Raw genomic sequence first — 24958 nt, forward strand, 5'->3', positions numbered from 1 at the left:
GTAACTGGTGTATTGATTTCATGTTGAAATGATAAGAGTCTTGGATCTATTGGATTAAACAAAAATTATTAAAATTAATTGTATTTGTCTATTTTTACTGTGTTCAAAGTGCCTACCAGAATATTTAACGGTGACTGTGTGGCTTGCATTATATTTCTGCTGGTTGGCATTATCTGTGAGAGATTAAAGGTGTGTTGCTTTGAGCTGCTAAATCTGTGCGAATTTGTACAGAAGCAATAGAAAATGAACATGATCTCACATGGTCTGTACTCTGAGTAATTCAGGTGTGGCTGCATCCAGGTACCCAAATGGCACCATTGGGAATTACTCAGATTGTCATAATCATGGATCATCCTCTCTGGACACCCCCAAATCCCTAGAAATTGGAGTTTGCTACTTTCACAGAGAGTTTAGAACTGGGACGTGGTTCAGGGAACAGGAGTAAAAGACCAGGGAGGGGGAAAGGGAGAGAAATCGATGATGTGGTCACTGCTGCAGGTGACTAGGGCTAGGTGCCGTGTCCTTCTGAGCACGTGATCAGAGCGCGACAGGAACTGGCCACCAGGGGTGGAGCAGGAGGGGAGCCTCTGTCCTTGGGCTCCACACGTCTGGGGTATCAGCTCCTGCATCTTCTAGGGGAGTCTTGCTTGAAAGCTGGGCTGGGTGCTCCGGGCTCCCCAGCTTTGGCCAGGTGAAAGGTGGCAGTGGGTGAGAGGGTGGCGGACCTGAGGGGGGGTGCTGTCCAGGAACACCTGGCCTGAAGTGGCTGCTACAGCACAGCTCCAGGGAAAGATGTCCTGAGAGATGACATGGGTCGCAGGAAGCCCTCAGGGTGCCCCTCAGCTGCTCTACGTGAACACATGCATGAACTTCAAGGTCAAGTGATTAGATGAAATTAAGTTACCTTAGAAAGAAACCAGCAGGATTCTAGATTTATTCCACCTAGGGAGATTGATTTTCTATATTTTTATTCCAGCATGTTCTTCCACCCAGTTTCCATAATGATCTTAAAACCACTGACTCCGTTATTCTTCTGAATGAGAACTAGGGGGCAATTCCTGGCCACTCTGTGAAAGGCTACCACAGGCCACAGGACTTTTCCTGCCCTTTGTGCTATGGAAGCAAAACTGATACGTGGTGACCTACCACTACATAGGCATGTAACTGTATAAATCCTGACATATGAATAGACTCAGGACTCCTTCAAGGTAATGAACGTACCTGTCGCCTCCAAGGTTTCCCTTTCTGCCTCTGTAATTCATCTTTCTATTCCTTCCTTCCCCGGGCAGGAAACCACTCTGACTGTGGATTGGTTCTCATTTCGTAAAATGGTATATAAATGGGATCGTAGAGGATACCATAATTATTTTCTTGCTGCTTTTCCTAGGTTTTCTTTAATAATCCCAGCTTTTCCCAAACTTGATCCATGTATTTAGGTGAGACCTTTTATGCTTCCTGGGCGCATGGTTAAGGACATGATTGGGGCTGGACAGTGAGCGTACCGTATTCCCTGAGCTACCTCTGAGTGGCCAAAGGATGGGTATGCGACCAAACCTGAGCTCCAGTAGAAGCTGATGAGCACATTGGTCTGAGGTTTGGTTCCAGCAATGCGTACAACGCATTTGTTTCCACGGTGCTTCCTCAAGTAGAAAGATAGATATAAGCATGGGGTTTCTGATGCACACCCTTTTACCCCTGGCAGACAGCCTGTCTGAAAACAAGAAAAACTTGGGAGATGTTGAACCATGATATACAGGAGGAAAGATTCCCAATGGTGCCCTTTGGGTACCTGGATGCAGCCATACCTGAATCAAGAACTTTCATGTGCCAATACAATTAATTGTAGGCTTAAACTAATCTGAATTGTATTTTTCCACTTACAAATAAAAGAGCCTGACAAATCTACATCATTACCTGGCTCCCTCCTTCCTTTTCATACACATCTCTCACCATCCCCCGCTCTGCATTTCAACATTTGATTTGTACCACATCTTCTGAAACACCCCAGGCCACCCCCCCTTTTTTTAACCTCCATTCCTCTGTGCATGTTTTCATTTCCTTACACATTTCTTTTTCTTATCAGAAGTCAAACTCTATGAGAATAAAAATATGTCTTTCCAGCTATTTTAATCCACTTGCACATTATGTCATGTCATATTATTTATTTAGGATTTATTTATATCATACAGTCAACATCTCCTTTGCAGGTATCAATGCCGGTCGATCGACTTTCTCGGTCCTCATGGGAAGTAATATTCAGACAAGGAAAACACTCCAATATCCCTGATTCCATTTTCTTTCCGTTGCAGATGGAGTTTCATTTTGGAAATCAATACTTGAACACATGCATAAACTTAAAAATCAAGTGACTAAATGAAATTAAGGTATTTTCGAAAGAAAACACCATGATCATTGATTTACTTTTACCTAGGGAGATTGATTTTCCATATACAGGGAAGCCCATTAGTCCCTCAACCCCTACACCATACCTGCTTCTTCTGCCTGTTTTCTGTGAAATCTGGCAAGATAGTACCATGATAAGTGATGCCGGTCTTCTATGACCTAAATCACCACTCCTTTACAAATACCGATAACAAAATCTTTCTCTTTTTTTTGGTGTGCTTATTTTACTTATTTATTTGATGATCATTGTGGTCAATAGCTGAGAACAGAATCAACCATTGGAAAAGATTCTTGCGATTTTCCTAATGGCAACAATGTAACCATTCCTTGCTGGAGCTACGATCCTGATTGCCTTAGCTATTGATTGTCTGGCCCGGACCTTGGAACAGTTGATCCGACTGAAGACATTTTCCTAAGCCTCAGTGATTCTCTCCTGACAGGTAGCTCCTGAATCCTGTACTCTTTAAAAGCCACACTCAGAAGGCTGACTATATAAGTCCTCAGCTGAAAGACTAACATGGTATTTAAAAAGTAAAAGACTTTTGGTCTCCTTTGTCCAACAAAGTTCAAATTTCCCCTACAGCAATAAACACCTTACTCAAGAAGTAGATGGTATGGGCTAAAGTCTTCAACCATGAAATTATATGACTCTCCCTTGACCTCTGGTTTTCTCCAGTGAATCGCATACGTAGAATACAAACAGCAGCTCTGGGCTGTTTTCTCTGATCCAACGGGTGAATTGTGTAAATCTCGAGGCATACAGACTCGGATACAAAGGCATGCAGGTAACAGGGACATCTTTATCTGTCCTCTCTTAGCCTGAGCAAGACCGAACAGCCCCGGGTGGGGGGGGGGTCCTGCTACAGGATGTATGTATCTGACCACCTCCTCATCCTGCCTCTAGCAAAAGGAGATGATCTCCCTCTGGGAGATGAAAACCAGGGCCTCGACCCAGCAAGGGTGCTGGTAAAAACGCAGTGTTGAGGCACAGCTGGGCCCTTGACCCCGGGCCTTGGTCTGACCACTGACTGTAAAACAGCAGCCAATCTCTGAAAGAGCTGGCGAAATGCCCTAGGACTCCAAGTATGGACCCAGGACCAAGAGGGTCAGAATCTCGTGGTGTCTGTTACAGATGCGGAGTCCCAAACCCTAACCCAGACCTAACCCATCAGAGCCTTCATTTTAACCAGCCTCCAGGTGGCTCTGAAGCCCATTAATACCTGAAAAGTACTCCAGGAACAGATCTCTGTTATTCTTACCCTGAAATCTTTCACACTGTTCAGATAATTATAACCTGAATTCCTTCCTTTTGGGAAGCCAACTCCCTCTACCTTCAGGCCCCTGGGTGAAGAAATGAGTGTGTCCCATTCTCTGAGGACAGTGATTGGTTCAGAGGGATGCAGGTGACTCATGGGGATCAGAGACAACTGTTAGGGGTGAGATATCATCTCTACTGTCAGACTGGACCTTGGAAAGCTGTCGCTGCCAAGGGCCACCTCATAGAAGCTGATCCACAGTCAGAAATTAAAGTAAAAAACCTGGAGCTGAGCGTGGTGGCCCATGCCTGTAATCCTGGTGACTTGGGAGGCTGAGAGAGGAGGACCACAAGTTCAAAGCCAGCCTCAGCAACTTAGCGAGACACTGTCTCAAAATAAAAATAAAATAAAATAAAAAGGGCTGGGGATGTGGCTCAGTGGTTAAGTGCTCCTGGGTTCAATCCCTGATACCTAAAGAAAAAATGTAAAGAATGGGAATAAAAATCCTTAGGTAACTATTCCTCTCAACTGAACATCCTGACCGTCTGCTTTATTGAGAAGGGTGGAATTTATTTTAGAAAATAAGTAAAGCAATCGGAATATCTTTTTTTGTTCCATAGAATCTAGAAAGTGGGAAGGAACTGGAGACCCAGGCAGGGCTTTCTCAATGTCACGCATTTGCGTACCATTCTTCTGGCGATTTCCCCCACGGTTATGCTCCACGGCACATTACATTCAGACCTATATTCATGGTGTTTTTAATTTAAGTCAACATGATTCTTTAATGACATCATTTATTTTTAAAGGTGATCATTATATTCCTGCCATAAATGCAAATTCCAAGCACCTTAAATACACAAATGAACACACAAGCACGTGAAAGCCAAGTAGCATTTCCAAAGTCTGGCGAGGTACTCTCTCTTGCAAAGTCTCTTCAATTGAGGATTTATTTCCCCTTTTTTAAAGGAGCTACAAAGCAAGTGTTAGTAAGTTGTTCAAGACAAATGAGATGTTCTCCCTCCCCCCCAAAAAATGGAATAATTGAAAGAAAATGGAAAGGAATAACTCTTCCGTTGCTTGATGTTATGTTATCTAATGCTGGAACCCCCCGTTACCAACTGCGGCGCATGCCCCACCCTCTGGGGAACACTAATTCTCATCTGGTATCAATCGTGAGCTGTCCATCTGCAGTGACCTCAGGGCTATACCCAGGCTGTGTTTGGACCCTTCCTGTGATGGGATTCTCATTAATACCAAGGTGGGTCCTGGCTATAGGTACGAATTAGAAACTCTTGCCCTATGCTGAGCTGACTGACCCCCTGTGACTTCTGCCAGTTGAGATCATGAATGTGACCTTGTGGGGTCACACAAACCTGAACCTAACCCTACCCCAAAATCCACCCGCCAGCCTTCCAGAGATCCAAAGGTGGCTTCTATGGGAACAAGGGTCCTCCTAGGGCTGATGCTCAAGTCTAAACCCCCATGTCTTCCATGCATGGCAATCATTCATCAACCTCCAAACTTGTCTTCAAGACCTGAAACATGACAGAGGTGAGGACACTTCAGGAATGTGGAACATTTAAATTCAGGACAGTCAAATAAATGTACCTGGTCCATATCAGCTCATGCCATTCATGATCTGGTCAACATCAACTTTCATATTTTTTTAACTTGTTTGATGCTTGGGACTCTTTCTACTTTAGGTTCCTACTTACTAGAAAGATACTTCCCAGTTCTTTTGCGTGACTTTCTTCTAATTAGCTAAGTCTCATTTCAAATGTCATTTACCTAATTTGCAAATTTTAAAACTTATTCCCCTGGTCACTTATTTATGCATGTATGCACTCATTAACTCAAAAGTACAGTAGCCCCCCTCTTTTCTGTGGTTTTGCTTTCTGTGAATTCAGACCATGGTCAACCATGGTCTGAAAGTATTAAATGGTAAATGCCAGGAACAAAAAGTTTTAAGATCTTATTTTATCTTTTCTTTTATACTCTTTCTTTTTTAGTTCTTAAATTTTAAATTGCATGATCTTCTAAGTATTGACATGACCATCCTACTTCATTCTGCCCAAGATGTACATTATCCCTTGGTCCACTGTATCCACTCTGTATATGCTACCCTCCCTTAGTGACATAGTAGCCATCTCAATTTCCAAATTGAGTGCTGCAGTATCCCAGGTCTGTGTTCCAGTCATCCTTAATTTGCTTATTAATGATCCTAAAGCATAAAAATTGTGATGCTGGCAATTGAGATATGCCAAAGAGGCTCTGTAAAGTACTTCCTTTAAGTGAAAAGGTGAAAGTTCTTGACTTAGTAAGAAAAGAAATAAATCCTATGGTGATGTTGCTGTGATCTAGGTAAATTATTACTAGTTTATTATTGTGCTTAATTTATGAGTTCAACTTATTCACAGGTATGATAGGAAAAAAAAAACATTACATACATAGGGTTTGATACTCTCTGATGTCTCAGACATCCACTGAATGTCTTACAAAAAAAAAATCCCAAGGATAAAAGGGGCCTTTAGGCTTTGCTTAATTGAAAATAACAGGTGTTATCCTGAGTTCTGCAAACTGCCTTGTCTCTCTCCCCTGCATCTACTCCAGCTCGTCTGTTTCAACTTTCCCAGTGCCTTTGCAGAATGGCATCTTCTCCTTTGAGTAAAGAATGGTCTGACCCCACTAGAGTAAGTGCATAGCTTGCTTTATTTGGGGGTGCCTTACTTTTCCTAATAGAGTCTAAACAACATCAGATTTTTATGGCAGTCTCATTAGTCTCTCAATACTTATAAGCTTAATGTCACAAAGAAAGCACCACATTTTTTAGAATGTGTGTTTCTCCTAAGACACATTGTCCTTGGGCAGCTGGATTTTTTAATACAAATTCAGGGCCTTGCATTCATCCTTGTTAAACTTCGTCAGATGCTTTGACAGGTATTTGTGTCATCTTTGTGTCTCTTAATCTGTGACTTGACTGCATAAGAGGGGATTTGAGGAGACAACTGCAGACAGTGAGCTTCCATTTCATCCCTGAATCCAGTGTAGGCCTAAGCCAAGGCTAGGAAAAATGAAACACCGTGGGAATATCTTTTTAAATACTAGAAATCACAATAATAATAACAAGAACAACAACAATCACTCATTGTTTTGGTTGTGTACGAAAGTACCGTTATAGATCAATAACACCAAAACAGAATGGCGAAAGGCGACGATTTATTATTCCCAACGTTCTGTGATTTGACTAGATGTTTCCTCAGCTCCATGTGATATTGGTGGAGGAACCAGGAAAGCGAGACTTTCTAACATGGCTTCACCCAGATGGTAAGCACCTGGTGTTGGATGCTCTCTGGGGGCTCAGGCAGAACTTCAGATGGAAAACTGCACTCTTCCCCATGTGAGACTCTCCACACAGCTCTTTGGGGTAAAAATTGGATGTCAAGGCCAATATTGCAAGAGCTATAGGTTGGTGCTTATGGCCCCTTAAGATCAATTAAGGAAGTTGCACCATATTTCATTGGTCATTTAAGGTCCCAGAGTCAGCTCAGATTTTGCACATGTGGAAACCGAGGCTCAATGACAGGAAGTGACACAACTACTAGCCTTTTGGACCTTTCACCAGAAAGGGACTGAGTTCTGTGGTCCCAGAATCCAGTATGTACAATGTCAAGGTTTTTTTTCTCCTCCCTGAGGACTTGAGAAGTCTACAGCCATCCCTCTTTCTTGATCTTGTCCCTGAGGCCAGGCTTTAGTGGTATTGACCTCGATTTGACCTTTTTCCCCCAAGTTTTTATTTACTTTGAGACTTCTTTACTCAAAGGAGAAGCTAGAAATAGAAATTGTTTTCTAAACCCATGAGTCCTAGTTTGAAAGTGTATCTTCTCAATTTGGCTATTGAACATTTCCTCCTGTAGAGCATCTTCTCCCCCCACCATACTTTATCATAGGCAACTTAAAGAAAATAACCAGTAATTTCATCATTCTTTTGGAAATCTCCTTAGAGATTCACGAATTTATTGAGTCCATTTTTCTCCATCTCTGGACCAAACTATATGTGAAGTGTTACCACATGCTGTGTCATTATATAACCTTTTCTCAACCGTTTTGTAGCAATTTTCTCATTGCCTTTCAGGCCTCTCTTCATAGATCCCCCCTTACTGCCTGTTTCTCCAAAGTCAACGTCACATGGTGCCTCCTCAAGGTGGATGAGCTTCCTCACGTCATGGAGGCTGGCTTCTGAAATACAGTGTTCCAAGAGGCAAAGATGGACGCCGAAGATACCCCAAGGCCCACTATTGAAATTACTCAGCTCTCTCGTACCACATTCTATTGGTCAGAATAGCTCAGAGGGCAAATCAAAATTTAAAGAAAGGAAGCACAGACTCCACTCCCTTAGGAAGGTACGGCAAGATCACCTTGCAAAAGAGTGTGTAGAATGGGAGACATTGTGGTGGCCATCTTTGGAGACACTTATGCCACAGGTCCTGTGACTTAGGCACTGTTCTAAACACAGTCCATGTAATAATAAGCCTTTTCACTCTAAACCCTGTGAGATAGATTGATGCTATTGTCATTTTACAGATGCAATAAGTAATATAGGTTGACCATCTCTAATTCAAAATGCTCCAAAATCCAAATCTTTTTGAGCATTGACATGGAGCCTCAAATGGAAAATTCCATCCCTGAGCTGGTTTGATGGGTCACTGTAAAAAAAATTGTAGGTGAAATAAAAATATTATATAAAACTACTTTCAGGCTACATGTAACAAGGTATATATAAAACATAAATGAATTTTGTATTTAGATTTGGGTCTCATCCCCAAAATATCTTTATGTATATTGTTTTAGTCAGCTTTTTCACTACTATGACTAAAAGAAGAACCCAACCAGAACAACTGTAGAGGAAGAAAGGTTTATTTGGGGCTCTCAATTTCAGAGATCCCAGTCCATAAGTGGCTGGCTCCATTCCTCGGGGCTCTGGGGTGATGCAGGACATCATGGCGGAAGAGTATGGCAGAGGCACATGGTGATCAGAAAGTGGAGAGAGACTCCACTCTCCAGATACAAATATATACCCCATAACCACGCCCCCAAAGAACTCCTTTCTCCAGCCATACTCCACCTGTGACCAGTTACCACTCAGTTAATCTGATTAGGTTAAGGCTATAACCCAATCATTTCTCTTCCAAACCTTCTAGCATTGACTCACACATGATATTTTAGGGGATACCACATCTAAACCATAGTATACATTCAGGTATTTCCAAATATAAAAGAATTAGAAATCTGAAATACTTCTGGTCCTAGGAATTCAGGATAAGGGATACTTCGTCCATATGGTAAAGTTTAGAGAACTAGTAAGTTGCAGAGTTGGAGATTACAGTCAGGCAAATCCATTTGTAAACCTGTCTGCTTAGCTTCTCACCTAATCTGATGAGAAGACATCTCTTATCCTACTTTATTAATGTATTCATTTACTCATTCAAATATTTACTGAAAGCCTGCTAAGTACCAGGTACCATTTTGGACATTGGAAATGATGAATAAGAGAGATTACGATGAATAAGAGATTATTTCAGCTTTTCAGCAGCTGATAATACCTAGTAGGAAAACAGCTATTATGCATTTGAAATAATTGCTGTTATGCTTTCTCTGTGTATTTCAAAGTAAGAATATGCACTACAGGAGAACTTTAAATAATAGGGTGATTTGGAATTTGGCCCAGGGTCCAAGAAGTTCAAACATTTAACATTTAAAATAATGATTTAAAAGCTTGTACAAATGCCATGCCCTTTCTCCCTCGGCAATTCCTTCCTGTCCGCACCTCCGGGTGTCACTTCTCAGTCCTGGAAGGAATCTGGGTGCTTGTCCAGGCCTAGCTTTTTTGACAGCTGGCAGACAGAGCTGTGCCCACTCTCTCGTCCAAGGGCACAGTGTCTACTGGCCCTAATATCAAGTGGGAGGTCCCATCTGCATCCACTACTTCATGACTTAATTCCCCATTCCTTGCTGGTGGTCCTTAGTACGAATTACTTGTGTCTCTGCTGAGCGCTGCATTGAATTATACGTGAAGATCCAGAGAATTCTTCCTGGTGTGGGTGATCTTTAAGAAAGGGACGAGAAGCCTCGTGAATATGTTGGGCATCCATGCCAAAGTGCAGTGCCATACGCTTTGGTGCTGATTTTAGTACACTTGGGTGAGGTAGAGGTGATCATAGCCTCGATCTGTTGTTGGGGTCCTGACTTAAATCTTGTCTGAATACACCTGTGGTACAGCATAAAATAGATTACTCAACCTCTTTGAATTTGGTTTCCCGTTCTGTGAAATAAGGAACAGGTGATACCATGTGGAATTATGATAAAGGCCAAATAAGATGATGTTGAATACAGCACTTGACCCAAAGGCAGGACTCAACATTGACAGCTTATTCTTAGGTTACTAGCGATCCTGTTTGGGTCAAGAGAGAAGTTTACAGCAGAGAAACAACTTTATTCACCTACTCTAAAAAGCATGGTGCTGAAATCATTAACTCCGTAGACTTGAGTTGCCCAAACCCTACACATGCAGGATGGCCCCCTGACCTGCTTCTGGAATACCCTGCCTGATAAGTGAGTCTGCATACCTGAGATCTTGGGCCCTATCTGCTAGTTTATACTGCTAACAATGTGATTTGCAGTGGTCACCTACATATGGCAGATTTGGGTTTATACTGTATAAATTCCATATCATGTGTATGCATATGGCGGGTGGTGGAACGAGATACTGAGCCCTTAAGACCAGCCATGTAGGGTGGGTGCTTCATGTCGAGTTGACTAATACGTTGTAAACCCCTGGAAATGGAGGCTCAAGTGAATTTCCTTGGGTGGCAACATGACTCAGGTGTTGTCACGGATCTTGGGGAGAGTTCAATGCTTTTTGTGTTAATCCACTGGCAGAGGACAGGTTTGGATTTTTCTAGACTCTGATATATATATTTATTTTTCTTTTGCTGATGCTAATGTACATCCTTTCACTTCGATAAAGCATAACTGGGGGTAGAAGGGTTGGTTGGAGTCCTAGGGAATCCTCTCCCCTGAGGTTCAGCTTAACGCATGGGTACTGTGCTGAGTGCTTTATTCATGACGTCACATCTAATTTAATCTTCAATGCCATTAAGCCACGAGACTAATATGGTCGGAAGCTATCACATGATGAAGCAGAGAGGCAGGTTTATCTGTCTAGTAAAGGTTCAGCTAAGGTTTGAACCCAGGATGGCTGGGATTCAGAAACAGCCACGCTGCTCTGGCTGATGATTTCTGAATTAACCAAGAGATGGGACAAGTGTGCGAGGTCCAGGTACCAAGTCACCAATTCTTATGGCCCAATTATTTCCTCCTCCTGTTAGAGTAGAGGTAGAACCAAGTGCACAGAGTATCAGAAGGAAGGCAGCCTTCTCCCCCTCAGTCACCAGTGGCTGAATTACCAGCAGGTCTTTCAGGGAACTAAAGACAGAGCAAATCAGGCAGCAAGCGTCCCTCACAGAGGTCAGCTCAAAACAAGAATGCAAAACAGATTGAGTCTCAACAATTTCTCGATTTTTTTCATATATTTTATATTAAAAAAAATTTAAGATTAAAGCATATCTGCACAGAGTGGTGTGGAAAGGCCTCCGTTATTAGGGGATTATTAGACTATTAGGAGAGAGAGGGGGGTGGAATAGAAAGACGCATAGATTTGGTATCAGTACAGAACCAAGCAAATGCACATGCACTTACCTCCATAGATTTAGCATCCTTAACATTTTGTATGTCGGAACCTCCTCTTGCTGCTATAATAGATCAACACATTCAGTGGATGAAAACAAGTACGCGTCCTCTTACGGTTCTGATGTCGGAAGTCCTACAGTGAGTCAGCAGAGGTAACTGCCAATGGCAGGTTGGAGGGGAGAAGGCATCTTCTTGCCTGTCATTCCCACGTCATTCCAGCCTCTATTTCCATCTTCACCTCTCCTCCCACTATGTCCCCTTTTAGCTGTCTTGGAAGGGACTGTGTGGTGACGCTGGGCCCACCTGGATGATCCTTCTCAAAGTCCTGGGGGGTAATCCCATCAGCAAAGTCCCTTTGACCATGTAAGGCTGTGTATTCACAGGTTGTGGGACATCTCTGGAGACTCCTACTCTGCCTACCCTAGAGCAGAATGGAAACGTCAATGTGACTGGGTAGAGTCGTGCTTTTAAAAAAAAGTCTTACCATGTGTGGTGTCACCTATTCAGCGTTTAAAACTGTATCGATATGCAATGGGGCAATTCCTATAAGTGATTATAAAAAAAAAAAAGTCAGGTGGGTTGGTGCACACCTGTCATCCCAGCGTCTCAGGAGGCTGAGGCAGGAGGATCGAAAGTTCAAAGCCAGCCTCAGCAACTTAGCAAGGCCCTAAGCAACTTAGCAAGACCTTGTCTCAAAATAAAATATGAAAAGGGACTGGGGATGTGACTCAGTGGTGAAGCACCCCTGGGTTCAATCTCTAGTATGCCTCCCAAAATAAAAAGTATAAAATAGTAAAAGGTAATTTTTATAAGGGTTAAATCATTTCCTTTTTACTCCTGCAAACTACCGCTTCCACAGAAACCGCCTTTTTTTTTTTTTTAATATCCTTGTGTGTTGTTCTGTGAAGCTGTCCATGGGGGAGGGCAGTGCCTGGGTGGGACAGCCGAATGTCTTTTGCCCGGATGGAGACCTCCTTCTGGTTCTCCTGGGGGGTCTCAATCTGTCCTGAATTCCCCAATCATCATCAATCAGACCCTGGGGTGCAAACCGCTGAGCTAGTCAGGAGCCTGTGTGGCCTTAGCAGGTCCGGTCCAGTTGTGTCTCTGCCTGAGCCCATCCCCTGGCCCCTCCCCTGTGCAGCTGGACTGGGGGGGGGGAGTAGGGGAAGAGATGGTTCTGTGGCTAAGCCCGGAAGGGAGGGTACCCCACCTCCCTGTGCATTGACGCCTGGATTTCCCTGGGAACCAGGGGGGAGAGCCAGGGCCTGTCTGATGCAGGGACCCCCTGGGCTGTTTTTTAAGCAGCTCAGGACCAGGAGGCAGGGAACCCCAGGAGACACTGCTCTCTGCTTCCTCTGGGGAACGGGTCGGTCCTGGCAGGTTCGTTTCTGTGCCTCCCATCAGGCCCAGGAAGGAGGGCAGATGCCCCAGGAGGGTGGAGGCTGGCTGTCAGGGAGTCACCTGGGGCTGGTTCCCAGCACTGGGACTCTCAGAGGCTGATTTTCCCTCTCTTTTATCTGTCTGTCCATTTTGGATCTTTAAAGGCCCCAACTATTTTAGAAATGGACACAAACCCCCTGAGAGGGCTGCAGGTTGTCATGCACAGGAGGCCAAGAAAGGAGACCCAGCTCCCAGAGACTCAGGGACACCCCCGCCCTACGACAGGTGCTCAGGTCACCCTCCTTGGGCCCACTTCCACGCTTTCCCTTCCAGTCTGCGGTCCCCCCTCCCTCCTCCCAGAGTCCACCTTTCCTGAGCACAGAGACCCCCTCCACACACACCCCCAACCCTGAGGCCTCCACCCACCGACCCCAGCGGGAAGGCTGCGGTCACTGCACCCCAGGAAGATACTGCACACACAGAGCCAGCGCTCAGGGGGACGTTTCCCTTCCTTGTCACTCAGCAGAGCTGTGACTCCAGGACTGTGACCCCGGAGTACAGAGCCTGATCCTCATTCCATCAGACCTCTTTGCTTTATAGCTGAGTCGACAAAATATGCAAAGGTGCTAAGGTTTAGATGTGAGGTGTCCCCAAAAAACTCAGGTGAAGAGTCGATGAAAGAAGGTTGAGAGGGGAAAGGACTGGGTTGTGGGAGTTGGGAAATAATCCTTGGATTAATCCGCCCTTAGGGGTTGACCCCATGGACAGGTAGGGCATGGCCCGAGGAGCAGGTCACTGGGGCCCTGACCTTGGGGTGTATATTTTGTCCCCAAGAGTCACTCTCTGCTTTCCTCATCCCCCTCCTCTCTTTCCCTCTCCCTCCCTCTCCCTCCTACCTACTCTCTCCCCCTCCCCCAAACCCTCCCCCTCTCCCTCCCTCCTTCTGGATTGCCACCTCCTGAGCTCCCCCCCCACCACCACTCCCTTCCACCAGGACTTTTTGCCTCACCTCTGGCCCTGAGCCAAGAGCCAGCCATCTGTGGGCTGGGCCTCTGAGACCATGAGCCCCCAAATAAACTTTTCTCCCTCTAAAATTGTTCCTGTCAAGTGTTTTGGTCACAAGGATGAAAAAGCTAACTAAAACAAAAGGCAAGGGACTCCCCAAGAAGGCTGGCTGGGTGGGGACGCCGTTCAGGGCCTCAGAGAGCGGGGTCCCCTCTGCATGGAGCTGGCCTCTTGGGGCACGAGGGGAATTTTTAAAAATGAAGAAAAAGACCTGAATCTGGAACTCAAGCATCCTCAGAAGAAGTATAAATGGCACTTTTAAAAGGTGATCCCAATTATTTTCCTCCCTCTGATGGAGCACGAAGGGGGGTCCCCCATATGACACCCCCACAAGATCCTGGCACAAAAGGAAGGAATGTGGCAGAGCGGGGACTGCCCCCTGGTGTTGAGAAGCCCTTGTTTGGGAGTCAGATTTACTAAATATTGTAATCAGTTCAGTGTTGTCTGTTGAAACATTTGCTTTAATGGGCTTGTTAAATTTAGATTATGTTAAAAAGGAAAAGAGAGAGAGAGAGAGAGAGAGAGAGAGAGAGAGAGAAAGACATTCCCCTGTCTCTGAACTCTGGGCTGCCACATCATGATTGGGTAGGCACTGGAGAAACAGCTCCGAGCCAGGGAGGAAGAGGATGACATTTGGGATGATACAAGAGGACATTTGGTTTTGTAAACACCCACTCCGGATCAAAGCCTGCCTTTACTTTGGAAAGAGCAGCATCAAGCATTCTTCCTCCTGTCCTTTCTTCTTCCCTCGTTTCCTTGAATGGTATTTTAAATGAATTTAAATAATATTAGTAAGACCTGATATTAAGATCTAACGTTTAGAGATGGCTTCCGGTGCACTAGGCACAGTGCTGAGCATTTTACACACATCAGTGCTTGGAATATTCTATTGAGAAGGATGAGGGGGCTATTACTGTTATCCTATTACAGGTAAGAAAAGTAAGGCACAGAGAGGTTGAGAGAGATTGCCAAGGTCCCACAGCTCGTGAACGGCCAAGCCAGGGTTCAAATTCAGATGCCCGACACTAAAGATTATGTATCCACCTAACCATCAGGTTTCACTGAGCATCGTAGATGCTTTCTTCCCATAAAGCTGGAACTTTTCCATATAATGCTAAAGTTTCCTTCTGCCTTTAACCCAGTACCTGTCTCTTCTCCCTATACCAAAATCAGCCATGATCGTCAGCTTGCCTTCATTGCCTGTGCGAAGATGAAGCACAATCATTTCATGTCTTAAATCAAGGACATCATTCTGGAAACTACTTTTTCATTCAAAAATCTTCCATTTTGTTAACTATGTAACATTTCATTCTTTTTTATTTGTTATTTATTTTTAGCTATTTCCTACTTGACAGATATTTAGGTTGTTGGTAATTTTTCACTAAATTAAACAATGTTGCAGTTCACATGCCAGTTTTCTCTTAGGCAAGTAGCAGAACTGAAGTCACTTACGGTTCTTTTGTGGTTGTTGTTGGACAGATTTTTGCAGATTTACCTTCTTCACAGCAGTACTTAAAACCAGCTTTTTTTCCCTAGGTTTTCAACATTTTTAATAATTAAACTTAAAAAAGAAAAAAGAAAAAAATATCCAGCAACCTTTTTTACCCATACAGGTAAAAAAATATAGTTCTCTCCTTCAGGCTGCCCGGTGTAGCACCTGGGCCATGTTGCCGGCTCCTGCCATCTTTGGGTCCATGCAGCAGAGCCTGCTGAAGGCCACATTCAGGTTTCCCTTGGTTCCCAGGCAAAAATAGAGTGTTCATGTGTGTTTTTCCGCTTTGAGACCTGGGAACCAGGGTCCGTGATTTAGCTGTTGAGAATTCTAAAATGCAAGATTCTCCCCACTAAATGAAAACCGGACCTGGTTAGAAGCAGATTCAAAACCTTCTGGTCTTTGGGTTATTTTTAAATTCCAGGAGCCAGTCCTTAGTTTAGCAAATATTGAATAAAACTTCGTGGAGCTGGGGTTGTGGCTCAGTGATAGAGAACTTGCCTAGCACATGGGAGGCTCTGGGTTCCTTCCCCAGCACCACATAAAAAGATAAGTAAATAAAGTAAGCAAATAATACATCTACAACTATATGTATATATCTGTACACATGTATATATCTAAACATATTATATATTGTATAATATATATTGTATATATATTAATTTATATATTAAAATAGATTAAAAATATATATATATATATATTTTTTTTTAAATAGCTGGGTACAGTGGCTCACCCCTGTAATCCCAGTGGCTAGGGAGGCTGAGGCAGGAGGATCTCGAGTTCAAAGCCAGCCTCAGCCAAAGTGAGGTCCTAAGCAACTCAGTGAGACCCTGTCTCTAAATAAAATACAAAGTAGGGCTGGGGATGGGGCTCAGTGGTCGAGTGCCCCTGAGTTCAATCTGCAGTACCAATGATAATGGTAATAATAATAATAATAATAATAATTTTTAAAACAAGAACTTTGTGTGCAGTGGCACAGGGCCAGGTGCTGGGGACTCAGTAGAGAGCCAGTGAAATGCTATCCCCTCCCCACAGAGCTCCCTCTACCTTCCACAGGATCAAAAGTCCACTTTGGTCTTCTCTATTTCTATCATCTGTTGCTCACCCCTCTCCCAAGAACTTGGTTGTGTGAACCACAGACCGTGCATCTGACAGTATCTCTGCATCTCTGAGGTTGGTTACTTCAAACTCCATCCCTACTGCAGAAACTCGACAGGAGATCGGTGAATATTTGAGAAATACTCAAAGTCTAGACTCACTATAATCGTTCCAGGGCTATTAAAGAAACTGACCAAATGGTGTTATGTGCGTGTAAGACGCATCACAAAGAAGCCCATTCCTGTGTACTATTACAATACACTGATAAATTAAAAAAAAAAAAAGGAATAGAAATTGAAAAACAAAATAACATAATTCAGAACAGGTTGGTCCCAGGCTTTGAAAGGCAGCCCCTGCCCTGCTTCTGCTTGGAGCCAGTTAGCTCTTCCTGGGCCTTTCATTTCTGCGAGTCCTGGGAGCAGAAAGACTGCTGGCTTTGTTCTGAACCTCTTTTCAAGGCCGTCTGTAGCGTCCTCAGCCTTGGAAGAGAGAAATAGCATTTCTCTCTGGTGCACAGGGTGTCTTTGTTTATTGAATTGAGAAATAGAAATCCTGGGGTACCATAAGGTCAATAGATATATATGGTCTTCTTTCTGTTCCTGACTCTGTGCTTCTGAACACCCTTGGAATTTCCTGAGCTGTAGGAACATCTTTGTTATTCCCAGGGAGCCCCTTTGGATACCTGGGATTAGGCTAATGAGATGATGTTTGGTGAGCACCAGGAAAGGGGGGGGGTTGCCATAGCAACTGACCAGGGACTAAAGAGTTGGGACTTTTAGCCCCAGTCCCCTAACCTCCTGGAGAGCGGCAGAAAGTGAGTTCCATCACCAAAGGCCAAGGGTTTAATCAATCATGCCCACATAATAGAGGCTCCTTTGTTTAGACAAAGGGGTTCAGGGAGCCGTCTGTTTGGTGAATGCATCAAAGGAATTGGCAGGGTGGTGCACCCCGGAGAGGGCAAAGGGGCTCTGTGACACGGGCCACCCTCTAGCTTCTTCTCCACAGCCTTTCCACTTGAGTGAACTGTATCCTTTGTAATAAACTCAAAAGTGAACAGAGCTGCTCTCCTGAGTCCTGGTGGGTCATTTCAGCAATGCATCAGGCTGGAGAGAGGGTGACAAGAGCCCTCAAATTTATGACCGGTCATTTCTGAAATCTGTGGTCATCTAAATGGAGGTCAGCTCTGTGGGATGGAACCTTTAACCTGGGGGGTTGTGCTAACACGGCTAGTGTCAGAGTTGAATTGGATCCTTGGATGGTCTCAGAGAATCAGAGAAATGGATTCCCTGAAATCAAGTCAGAGTTCCTCACTGGGAACGAGGCCCCCTTCCGCACGGGCAGACGTCTCTGCATCATGCTATACAAAGCCAGGCTCAGAGAAACCTTCCATATGTTGATGCTCAGATTATTACTATTCTCTGTGAGTAAGGTACTTTTTCCTGGCCCAGCCTTCTGTCTTCTATTAGTATCCATAAAATTCTGACAGCTTAACTTGTTAGCTTGCAAATAGGGAAATATTTCAGAATCTCACAGTCCTTGAAACATTTATTTTTTTTACATTTAATAAAATATTGATTAAGTACCTACTAAGTGTCAGATCCTAGGGAGACAGAAATCAACCAAAGAGTCAGGTCCCCGGTCTCGTGGATCTTCCCTGTAGTGAAGAAGGCATGTAAAACAGAGGTCTTTACAGATTGGGAAACGCAGTCAGGAGGGAATAAACAACGTGCAAGAGACGAGATGAATTAGGATCCTAGTTTTACTAGGAGAGGAAGGTGAGATCGGAACTGTGCATACGGTGACCGCAAAGGTGAGAATTGAGAGATGAGACACTGCCCCATCAACTGTTTAAATACTGAAGAAAATAGAAGTCAAAGGCACTGGGGTGGGGCAGAGCCCAATACTGTCCCTCCATGGGCAGGTGACCCAGGTGACCACAATCGAGGAAGGCCAGTGATAGTAGCAGATCATGAGGCGAGACAAGTAGTAGAAACACAGTCCTTGAGATGCTATGGAGGATGAATTTGATTCGAAGCAAAAATGGAACTCAAAAGAGTTGGAGTCGCAGGCAGTGGGAAAGGCAGGGTCTGATTTACATGGGCCATCGAGTCCTCCAGCAGCCGGGGATCTCACTGCAGCCCCATCCCATCCCTGCGCTGGCCCCGGGCTCCTGACCAGCCCTGGCTTCCTCTCCCAGTCTCCAGTCTCTCCATCCTGTGTTGCTGGGCAACCCACAACAGCCCACACTTCAGTGCCGAGGGCACAATGGTTTTCAGCAGGAGGTTTGAGAAGGGTGAAGAGTAAATCCAACAGCAGAAATGTGGGCAGCCCTTCAACTGAGAACAGAAAAGGATTTTCAATAGACACAAAGAGGAGGTGTATCTTTTGCCAGAGGAGGGATCACACACCCCCCCAGGAGAATACTAACCCAGAGCATTAAGGCTGACATCACACAGGTTGGGAGAACAAAGAGTGGGACATGTCCCAAACAAAATGTGACCAACTGTGTGTCTATCAAGAAAAGAGTGATTGACCAAAAAAATGGTGGCACACTCATATTATTATGGGATATTATGCTGGCAGATGAGCGGGATCTATGTGAAGTAGTAGATGTTTTAAAAAAGCAAGTTTGTGTTTATTTGTTCATCCATATGCCTATGATTCCAAAAACCAGTTTAAAAAGTTAACTTCTTAAACCAGGTTGCGAAGGTGATTTTTTTCAACGTTGACCAAATATTAGAATCAACTGGGGACCTACTGTCTCCACAGCTACTACAAAGGCTAATACTGGGAAATTGTATTTAATTTTTTTTTAATCTTTCTGGTACCAGGGATTGAATCCAGGGGCTCTTGACCACTGAGCCATTTCCCCAGCCCTTTTTATATTTTGTTTATAGACAGGGTCTCGTTAAATTGCTTAGGGCCTTGATGAGGTGCTGAGGCTGGCTTTGAACCCCTGATTCTACTGCCTCAGCCTCCGGAGCCTCTGGAATAGACACCACTGTACCTGGAGTGAAACTGCATATTTTTTAATTTGAAATGATTTTAGATTTTTGGAAAGATTTTTTTGCCAAGAACATGAGTCGGCTTTTTGTTGCTGGGACCCAAATATCTGATAAAAAGAAATTAGAGAAATAAAAGTTTATTTTGGCTCATGGTTTCAGATGCCTCAGTCTGTGGTTGGCAGGTTTCAAGGCAAAAACATGGCAGAGGGAATGTGGCTTATACCCTCCAGCCAGGCCCATCTCCCTACAGTCACCATCCTGTAGTCCATTCAGACCAGGATGGGCTAATGGGGTTACAGCTTTCATAATCTAATCCGTTGACCCCTGAACATTGCTGCATTGCCTAACCTATGAGTTTTTTGTAGGACATTTTTAGATCTGAAGCAAGACATCAAGACAGTACAGACCAACTTGTATGGGTTTCATAGGACCCCAGTTCCCCTATTGCTAGCATCTTGTGCAATTATGGTACCTTTGCCAGAACTAAGGAACCAACACTGGTACGTTACTGCTGTTATCCTGTGGCTATGAAGTGTGCCCCCAGAGCTCCCGTGTTCATATATAGAGAGAGGTGAGATGATTGGATTGTGAGAGCCATAACTGAATTAGTCCATTCTAGTTTGAAAGGACGGACTGGGTGCCGACTATAGGGGTAGGCAGGTGAGATATGGCTGGAGCAGCTGGGTCATGGGGGTGTGTGCTGGGACATTACATCTTCCTGCAGTACCTTCCCCTTTCCCTCCCTGTCTCTTGGACACCTTGAACAGGGCAGTGACCACTGTGCCTTCCACCATGATGTTCTGCCTCACCTTGGACTCCAAACAATGGAGTTGGCCCACCAGGGACTGACCCTCTAAAACCATGAGCCGAAATAAAATGTTCCTGCTCCAAGTGGTTTCTGTTGGGTATTTTCATTACAGAGAAAAAAAGTTGACTAATGCAGCTATTTACCGACTCTAGGCTTTATTTGTATTTTATTAATTTCTCACGCTGGTACTCCTCTTCTGGGTCTAATGAACAGTGCCATGTGGCTGTTCCAGTGCTCAGACGTGCTTAGTCTCTGGTCTGTGACAATTTCTCTGTCTTCCCTTGTTTTCCGACCTTGGCAGTTTTGAAGGGCATGGCTCAGATGTTCAGTTAGATGTCTCTCAAATTGGCTTGTCTGATGCTTTTCTCGTATATCGAGGTCATGGCTTTGGAAAGACTGGAAGAGGTGACGTGTCCTTCTCATCACCTCTTATCAGAAGATATGCATTAAACAGTGACTTTAAGTGGGTGACTTGGTAAGGTGGTGTCTACCAACTCTTCCAACTGTAAAGTTGATACTTTTCTTTCCCTTTTCAAAACTCTACTTAGTCGATAAGTCCAGCCCATGTTCAGGGGGCGAGGGACTAACTCGGCCTCCTGGATAGAAAAACATGTTTGTATAACATTTGGATTAATTAATTAATTATTAATCAATAAATTAATTAATTTGATCACCTATTTACATCAGCATGAAACTGGGTCTATTTACTTTATGCTCTGGGTCATAATGCGATGCTACCTTACTTATTTTGGGGCTCATATTGTTCTTCTCTGGGCCCTTGGGATTTCTTTCAGCTATGTCCCCCAGTGCCCCATTTCATTATTGTCATTATTTATCACTTCCTTAATTCCCACACTATAAAACATTTCAACTTCACCTTGCATATTTCCTGACCCAGTTTGAGAATCAGTCATTTCACAGAGAATGATATTTAGAAGCCAAGGCCTTCAGAGATGTTCTCATTGCTATAAAGTTGTCTCCACTTCTGGGTTTGCTCAAGAGACAGAGCTTAGAATAAAGGAGTATGGACACATCATGCATGCTTTCATCTCTATAATCTGTCTATCTATCTATCTATCTATCTATCTATATGCATAGTGATGTCTCTGATGTTAGCTCAATATCCCAAGGTTTTATTTGTAATTTTTTTTCTCTGATGGTAAGAAATTCGTTTCTCATTCTCCACTATCCATACGATATGCATTGATCCCTAGTGTAGATGCCAAGTCCTTGGGGAGCTGCCCACCAATACCCTTGTGAAAAGCAAATTTACAAAACATTGTTCAGGGTTTCTATGAAGTCCTTTGGTCTTTAGACTTAATGTTTCAAGTCATGTACCATTTCTGAAGTTCCTAAGAACAATTTTTCTTAACATGTTTTTTTTCTACCTGGAGAACTTTAAAAAAAAAAAACAAAAAACACTGATACCTGCATCCCAACCCGGGTCCCTCCCAGTTCCTTGAGGGTAAAGCCATAGCATTTATATTCTCAATGATCCCCAGGGCTGAGAGTCAATATTTCAGAAATTAGAAACAGAGAGAGAATTTCAAGTATTTCCTCATATGCTTTCATTGCTTCACTAGTTAGTAAGAACATAGACTCTTCTATAATCTAAAACAAAAGAAGACAGGAATTTTTTTTTCAATAGGATAAGAACAGAAGTAGATACCAGGCTCTCTTTCTGGTTCATTCTCCTAGTAGCCATGGGATATCAGAAAAGTGAAGTAGGCACCCTGAAACTTTTGTCTCCTTATCGATAGGTTCACTCGAATGATACCTATCCTGTTTACATGACCACATTTTAGCCCAACAGAAAAATGTATGTAAACACATTTTGGTGACTTTAAAGAAGTATTCAAATGGAAGAAACCATTCTTAGTGAGTTACATTAACTGATGAGTTCTTTGGGGACCCTCAAGACTAATGCTTGGCTGTGTATGATTGGCGGGGCCATGACCCTCACCAACTGGCCCAACAAACATGGAGGACGTTGCCCAACCAGAAGCAGAGGAGAGTCGAGCAGATATGGAGAAGAGAGCAGTATCCTGAATAAGAGCCCAGAGAGGCCTGGGATTCGAAAAACGAATCAGCCTTCTCATTTACTTTGCTCCCAGGTGGCTGCCTAAGTCTATTTTTACTTTCCGAATCTCCCTGTTACATGATAGAATGATTGCATATTTTATATTACTTCCAGTCATCTCTAACCGTGCACCAGGTTTTTCTAAATTGGCGGAGGATGAAAACAGATCTGAATGCTGAACCTCACCCGTACAGATTTCATTTTGGTGAAATGTTGCAAACGCAGTCAGACCCCGAGCTGAGGGTGTCTCTTCCAATTTTTAAGAATTGGGGGTTCAGATGTACTTGGTTTGGAGGTGTTTGCACACATCATGAGTTGTGTAGTAGTTTTTTTGGATGTTCTAATCCACTGGAGACCATCACCCAGTGTGACAGCAGAAAACAAAAAGTCCCCAGGAATTGCTGAGTGTCCCCTGGGGATGCAAGAGCCCCTGGTTGAGAGGGACAGCTCTGATGAAAATGAAATTTTCTGTTCTTATAATACCTAATGAGATGTCAATGCTAGTTTCATGATTTAAAAAAATTATGACCAATCTTTCAAAAGTAACAGAAATCCATAGTTCTAAGTGATCACAAAGTGGTTTGCTGATGACGAGAGATCAGAAGGTGCAGCTCTGGGGACGCTCTTCAGGACTTCTCAAGGAGTTTGATGATGGACGTCTCCTGTCACTATGTAAGACATCCACCACTGCAGGCCATACATGTATCTGCCTCCCAAAGCTTTATTATATGGTGAAAAGTACTCACCGAGGGTAAGTTCTTCTCTAATGTACCCATTTTATGTATATTGGTTTAGGTTTTAAGTCAGTTTCCATATGCTTTTGGGGGTGTATCTGTACATCATCTCTCCTGTACATCTTCAATGTATTATGTCAGAGAAATCATATTTAATTCTAAGCAAAAGGACATTCAACTCCACAAATAGGGCCTGTGGGAAATCCAAGTAGGTTCGCATAATAGGAGAACAAATGTCTTCAGGCATAGCTGAATCTAGGTGCTAAGCAGGGAAACCAGTTTGGTTTGTCTCCATCTTTTGGCTTCACTATGATGTTTATTTCTTTCTCAGGCTCAGTGATCCAGGCTATCCCTTGTAAGGCAAGGAACAGATAATGGCTCCTCTTCCGAAGGTATCAGGTTCAACACTAATAGGAAATTGCCTGTCTTCTAGCACCACTAGGCCCTTTATTTCTTTTTTTTTTCTTTCTTTTTTTTTTCATTCTATTTGGGTCATGAGCCTACGTGCATGCCCATTCTTGAATTACCTCTAGTTTACACGTCAATTTCTGAAGCTGGGTAAGAGAATAGGAGAGGGAAAATTCCTCAAAAACAAAGAGGTAAACAATAGAAGTCTATTTTGCTAACCTTCTTCCTACAATAATTTACAGAAATTCCTAAAAGTCTTCAAGAAAGTCCTTAGAGTCTTCATAGGGGCATAACCCCTGTCTTAGTCAGCTTTGGGTTACTGTAACAAAATACATGAGGCAATTAACTTATAAAGAGAACAAAGGTTTATTTTGGCTCATGGTTCTGAAGGGTCCAGGCCAAGATCAGGTGACCATATTGCTTTGGGTTTCTTGTAAGGGTGGCACATCATGGGAAGCAGCTTATTGTGGGGCAAACTACTTATTTAAAAAAAATTAAATTTGTTTTAATTAGTTATACATGAATTAATTAGTAAAATGCCTTTATGCACTTTGATATTCCATACGAAGATGGGATATAGTTTCTCATTTTTCTGAGTGTGCATGTTGCAGGATCATATTGCTTTTACCATGATTCAAGAAACAAAATGGAACCAGGAAGAGGCTGGGATCTCACTGTCCCCTTCAAGAGCATGTCCCCAAGGATGTCCCAAGAGTGTCACTCCGGGAACTAAGTTTTAACCTTTGGGGGACAGTCAACCTCAAACCATATCTGCCTTTATTTTGTAAAAGAAGGAGACAGGTTCTAAGAATCCTTCAACCAACCACTCTAGTTAGTAGCAGGAACCAAACCCTGACCACGTGTATAGCTCAAGTTTTAAAAGATGGAATCTAAATTTCCAATATTCAAGGAGACAGATGAAATTCATTCTGGACCTAAAGAAAAGTGAAAAATGATTTCTGGACACATTTTGTTCCACACTCAGTGTTTTGAATTCGACATCTTGGTTTCAAATAAATAAATAAATAAAATAACCTGTGATACTTGTAAAAATGGTAGATTCTCAGGTTCCTCTCTCACTGATGAAAATTTACAGTACCTGGGGTAATGGCAAGGGAACCTACTATTCTTATTCTTGGGCAAGTTTGTAAAAGCTGCTTCTGGGGGTGATTCATAGACTTAGCTGAACGCTGGATCTCCTGGAGAGCTTTTAAAGCTCACAGTGATGGGTCTCTGGTTCAATTAAGTCAAAACCTCCTGGGGGGTAAAACTCGGAATTTTTAAAAATTTCAGACAATTGCAAGACGCAGTCAAGTTTGAGAACCAACACTTTAAGTACTGGTACTGTACAGAAGCCCCAGCCCTACTCTACTCGAACAAATCTGAGCGTATTCTCTGATTTTTTGAAATAATTTTTTAAAATTTGTTCTTTTTAGGTATACATGACAGTGGAGTGTTCCTTGACATATTATACATGCAT

This window comes from Spermophilus citellus (genome assembly GCF_964194105.1).
Source record: "Spermophilus citellus genome assembly, chromosome: 6".
Lineage (NCBI taxonomy): Eukaryota > Metazoa > Chordata > Mammalia > Rodentia > Sciuridae > Spermophilus > Spermophilus citellus.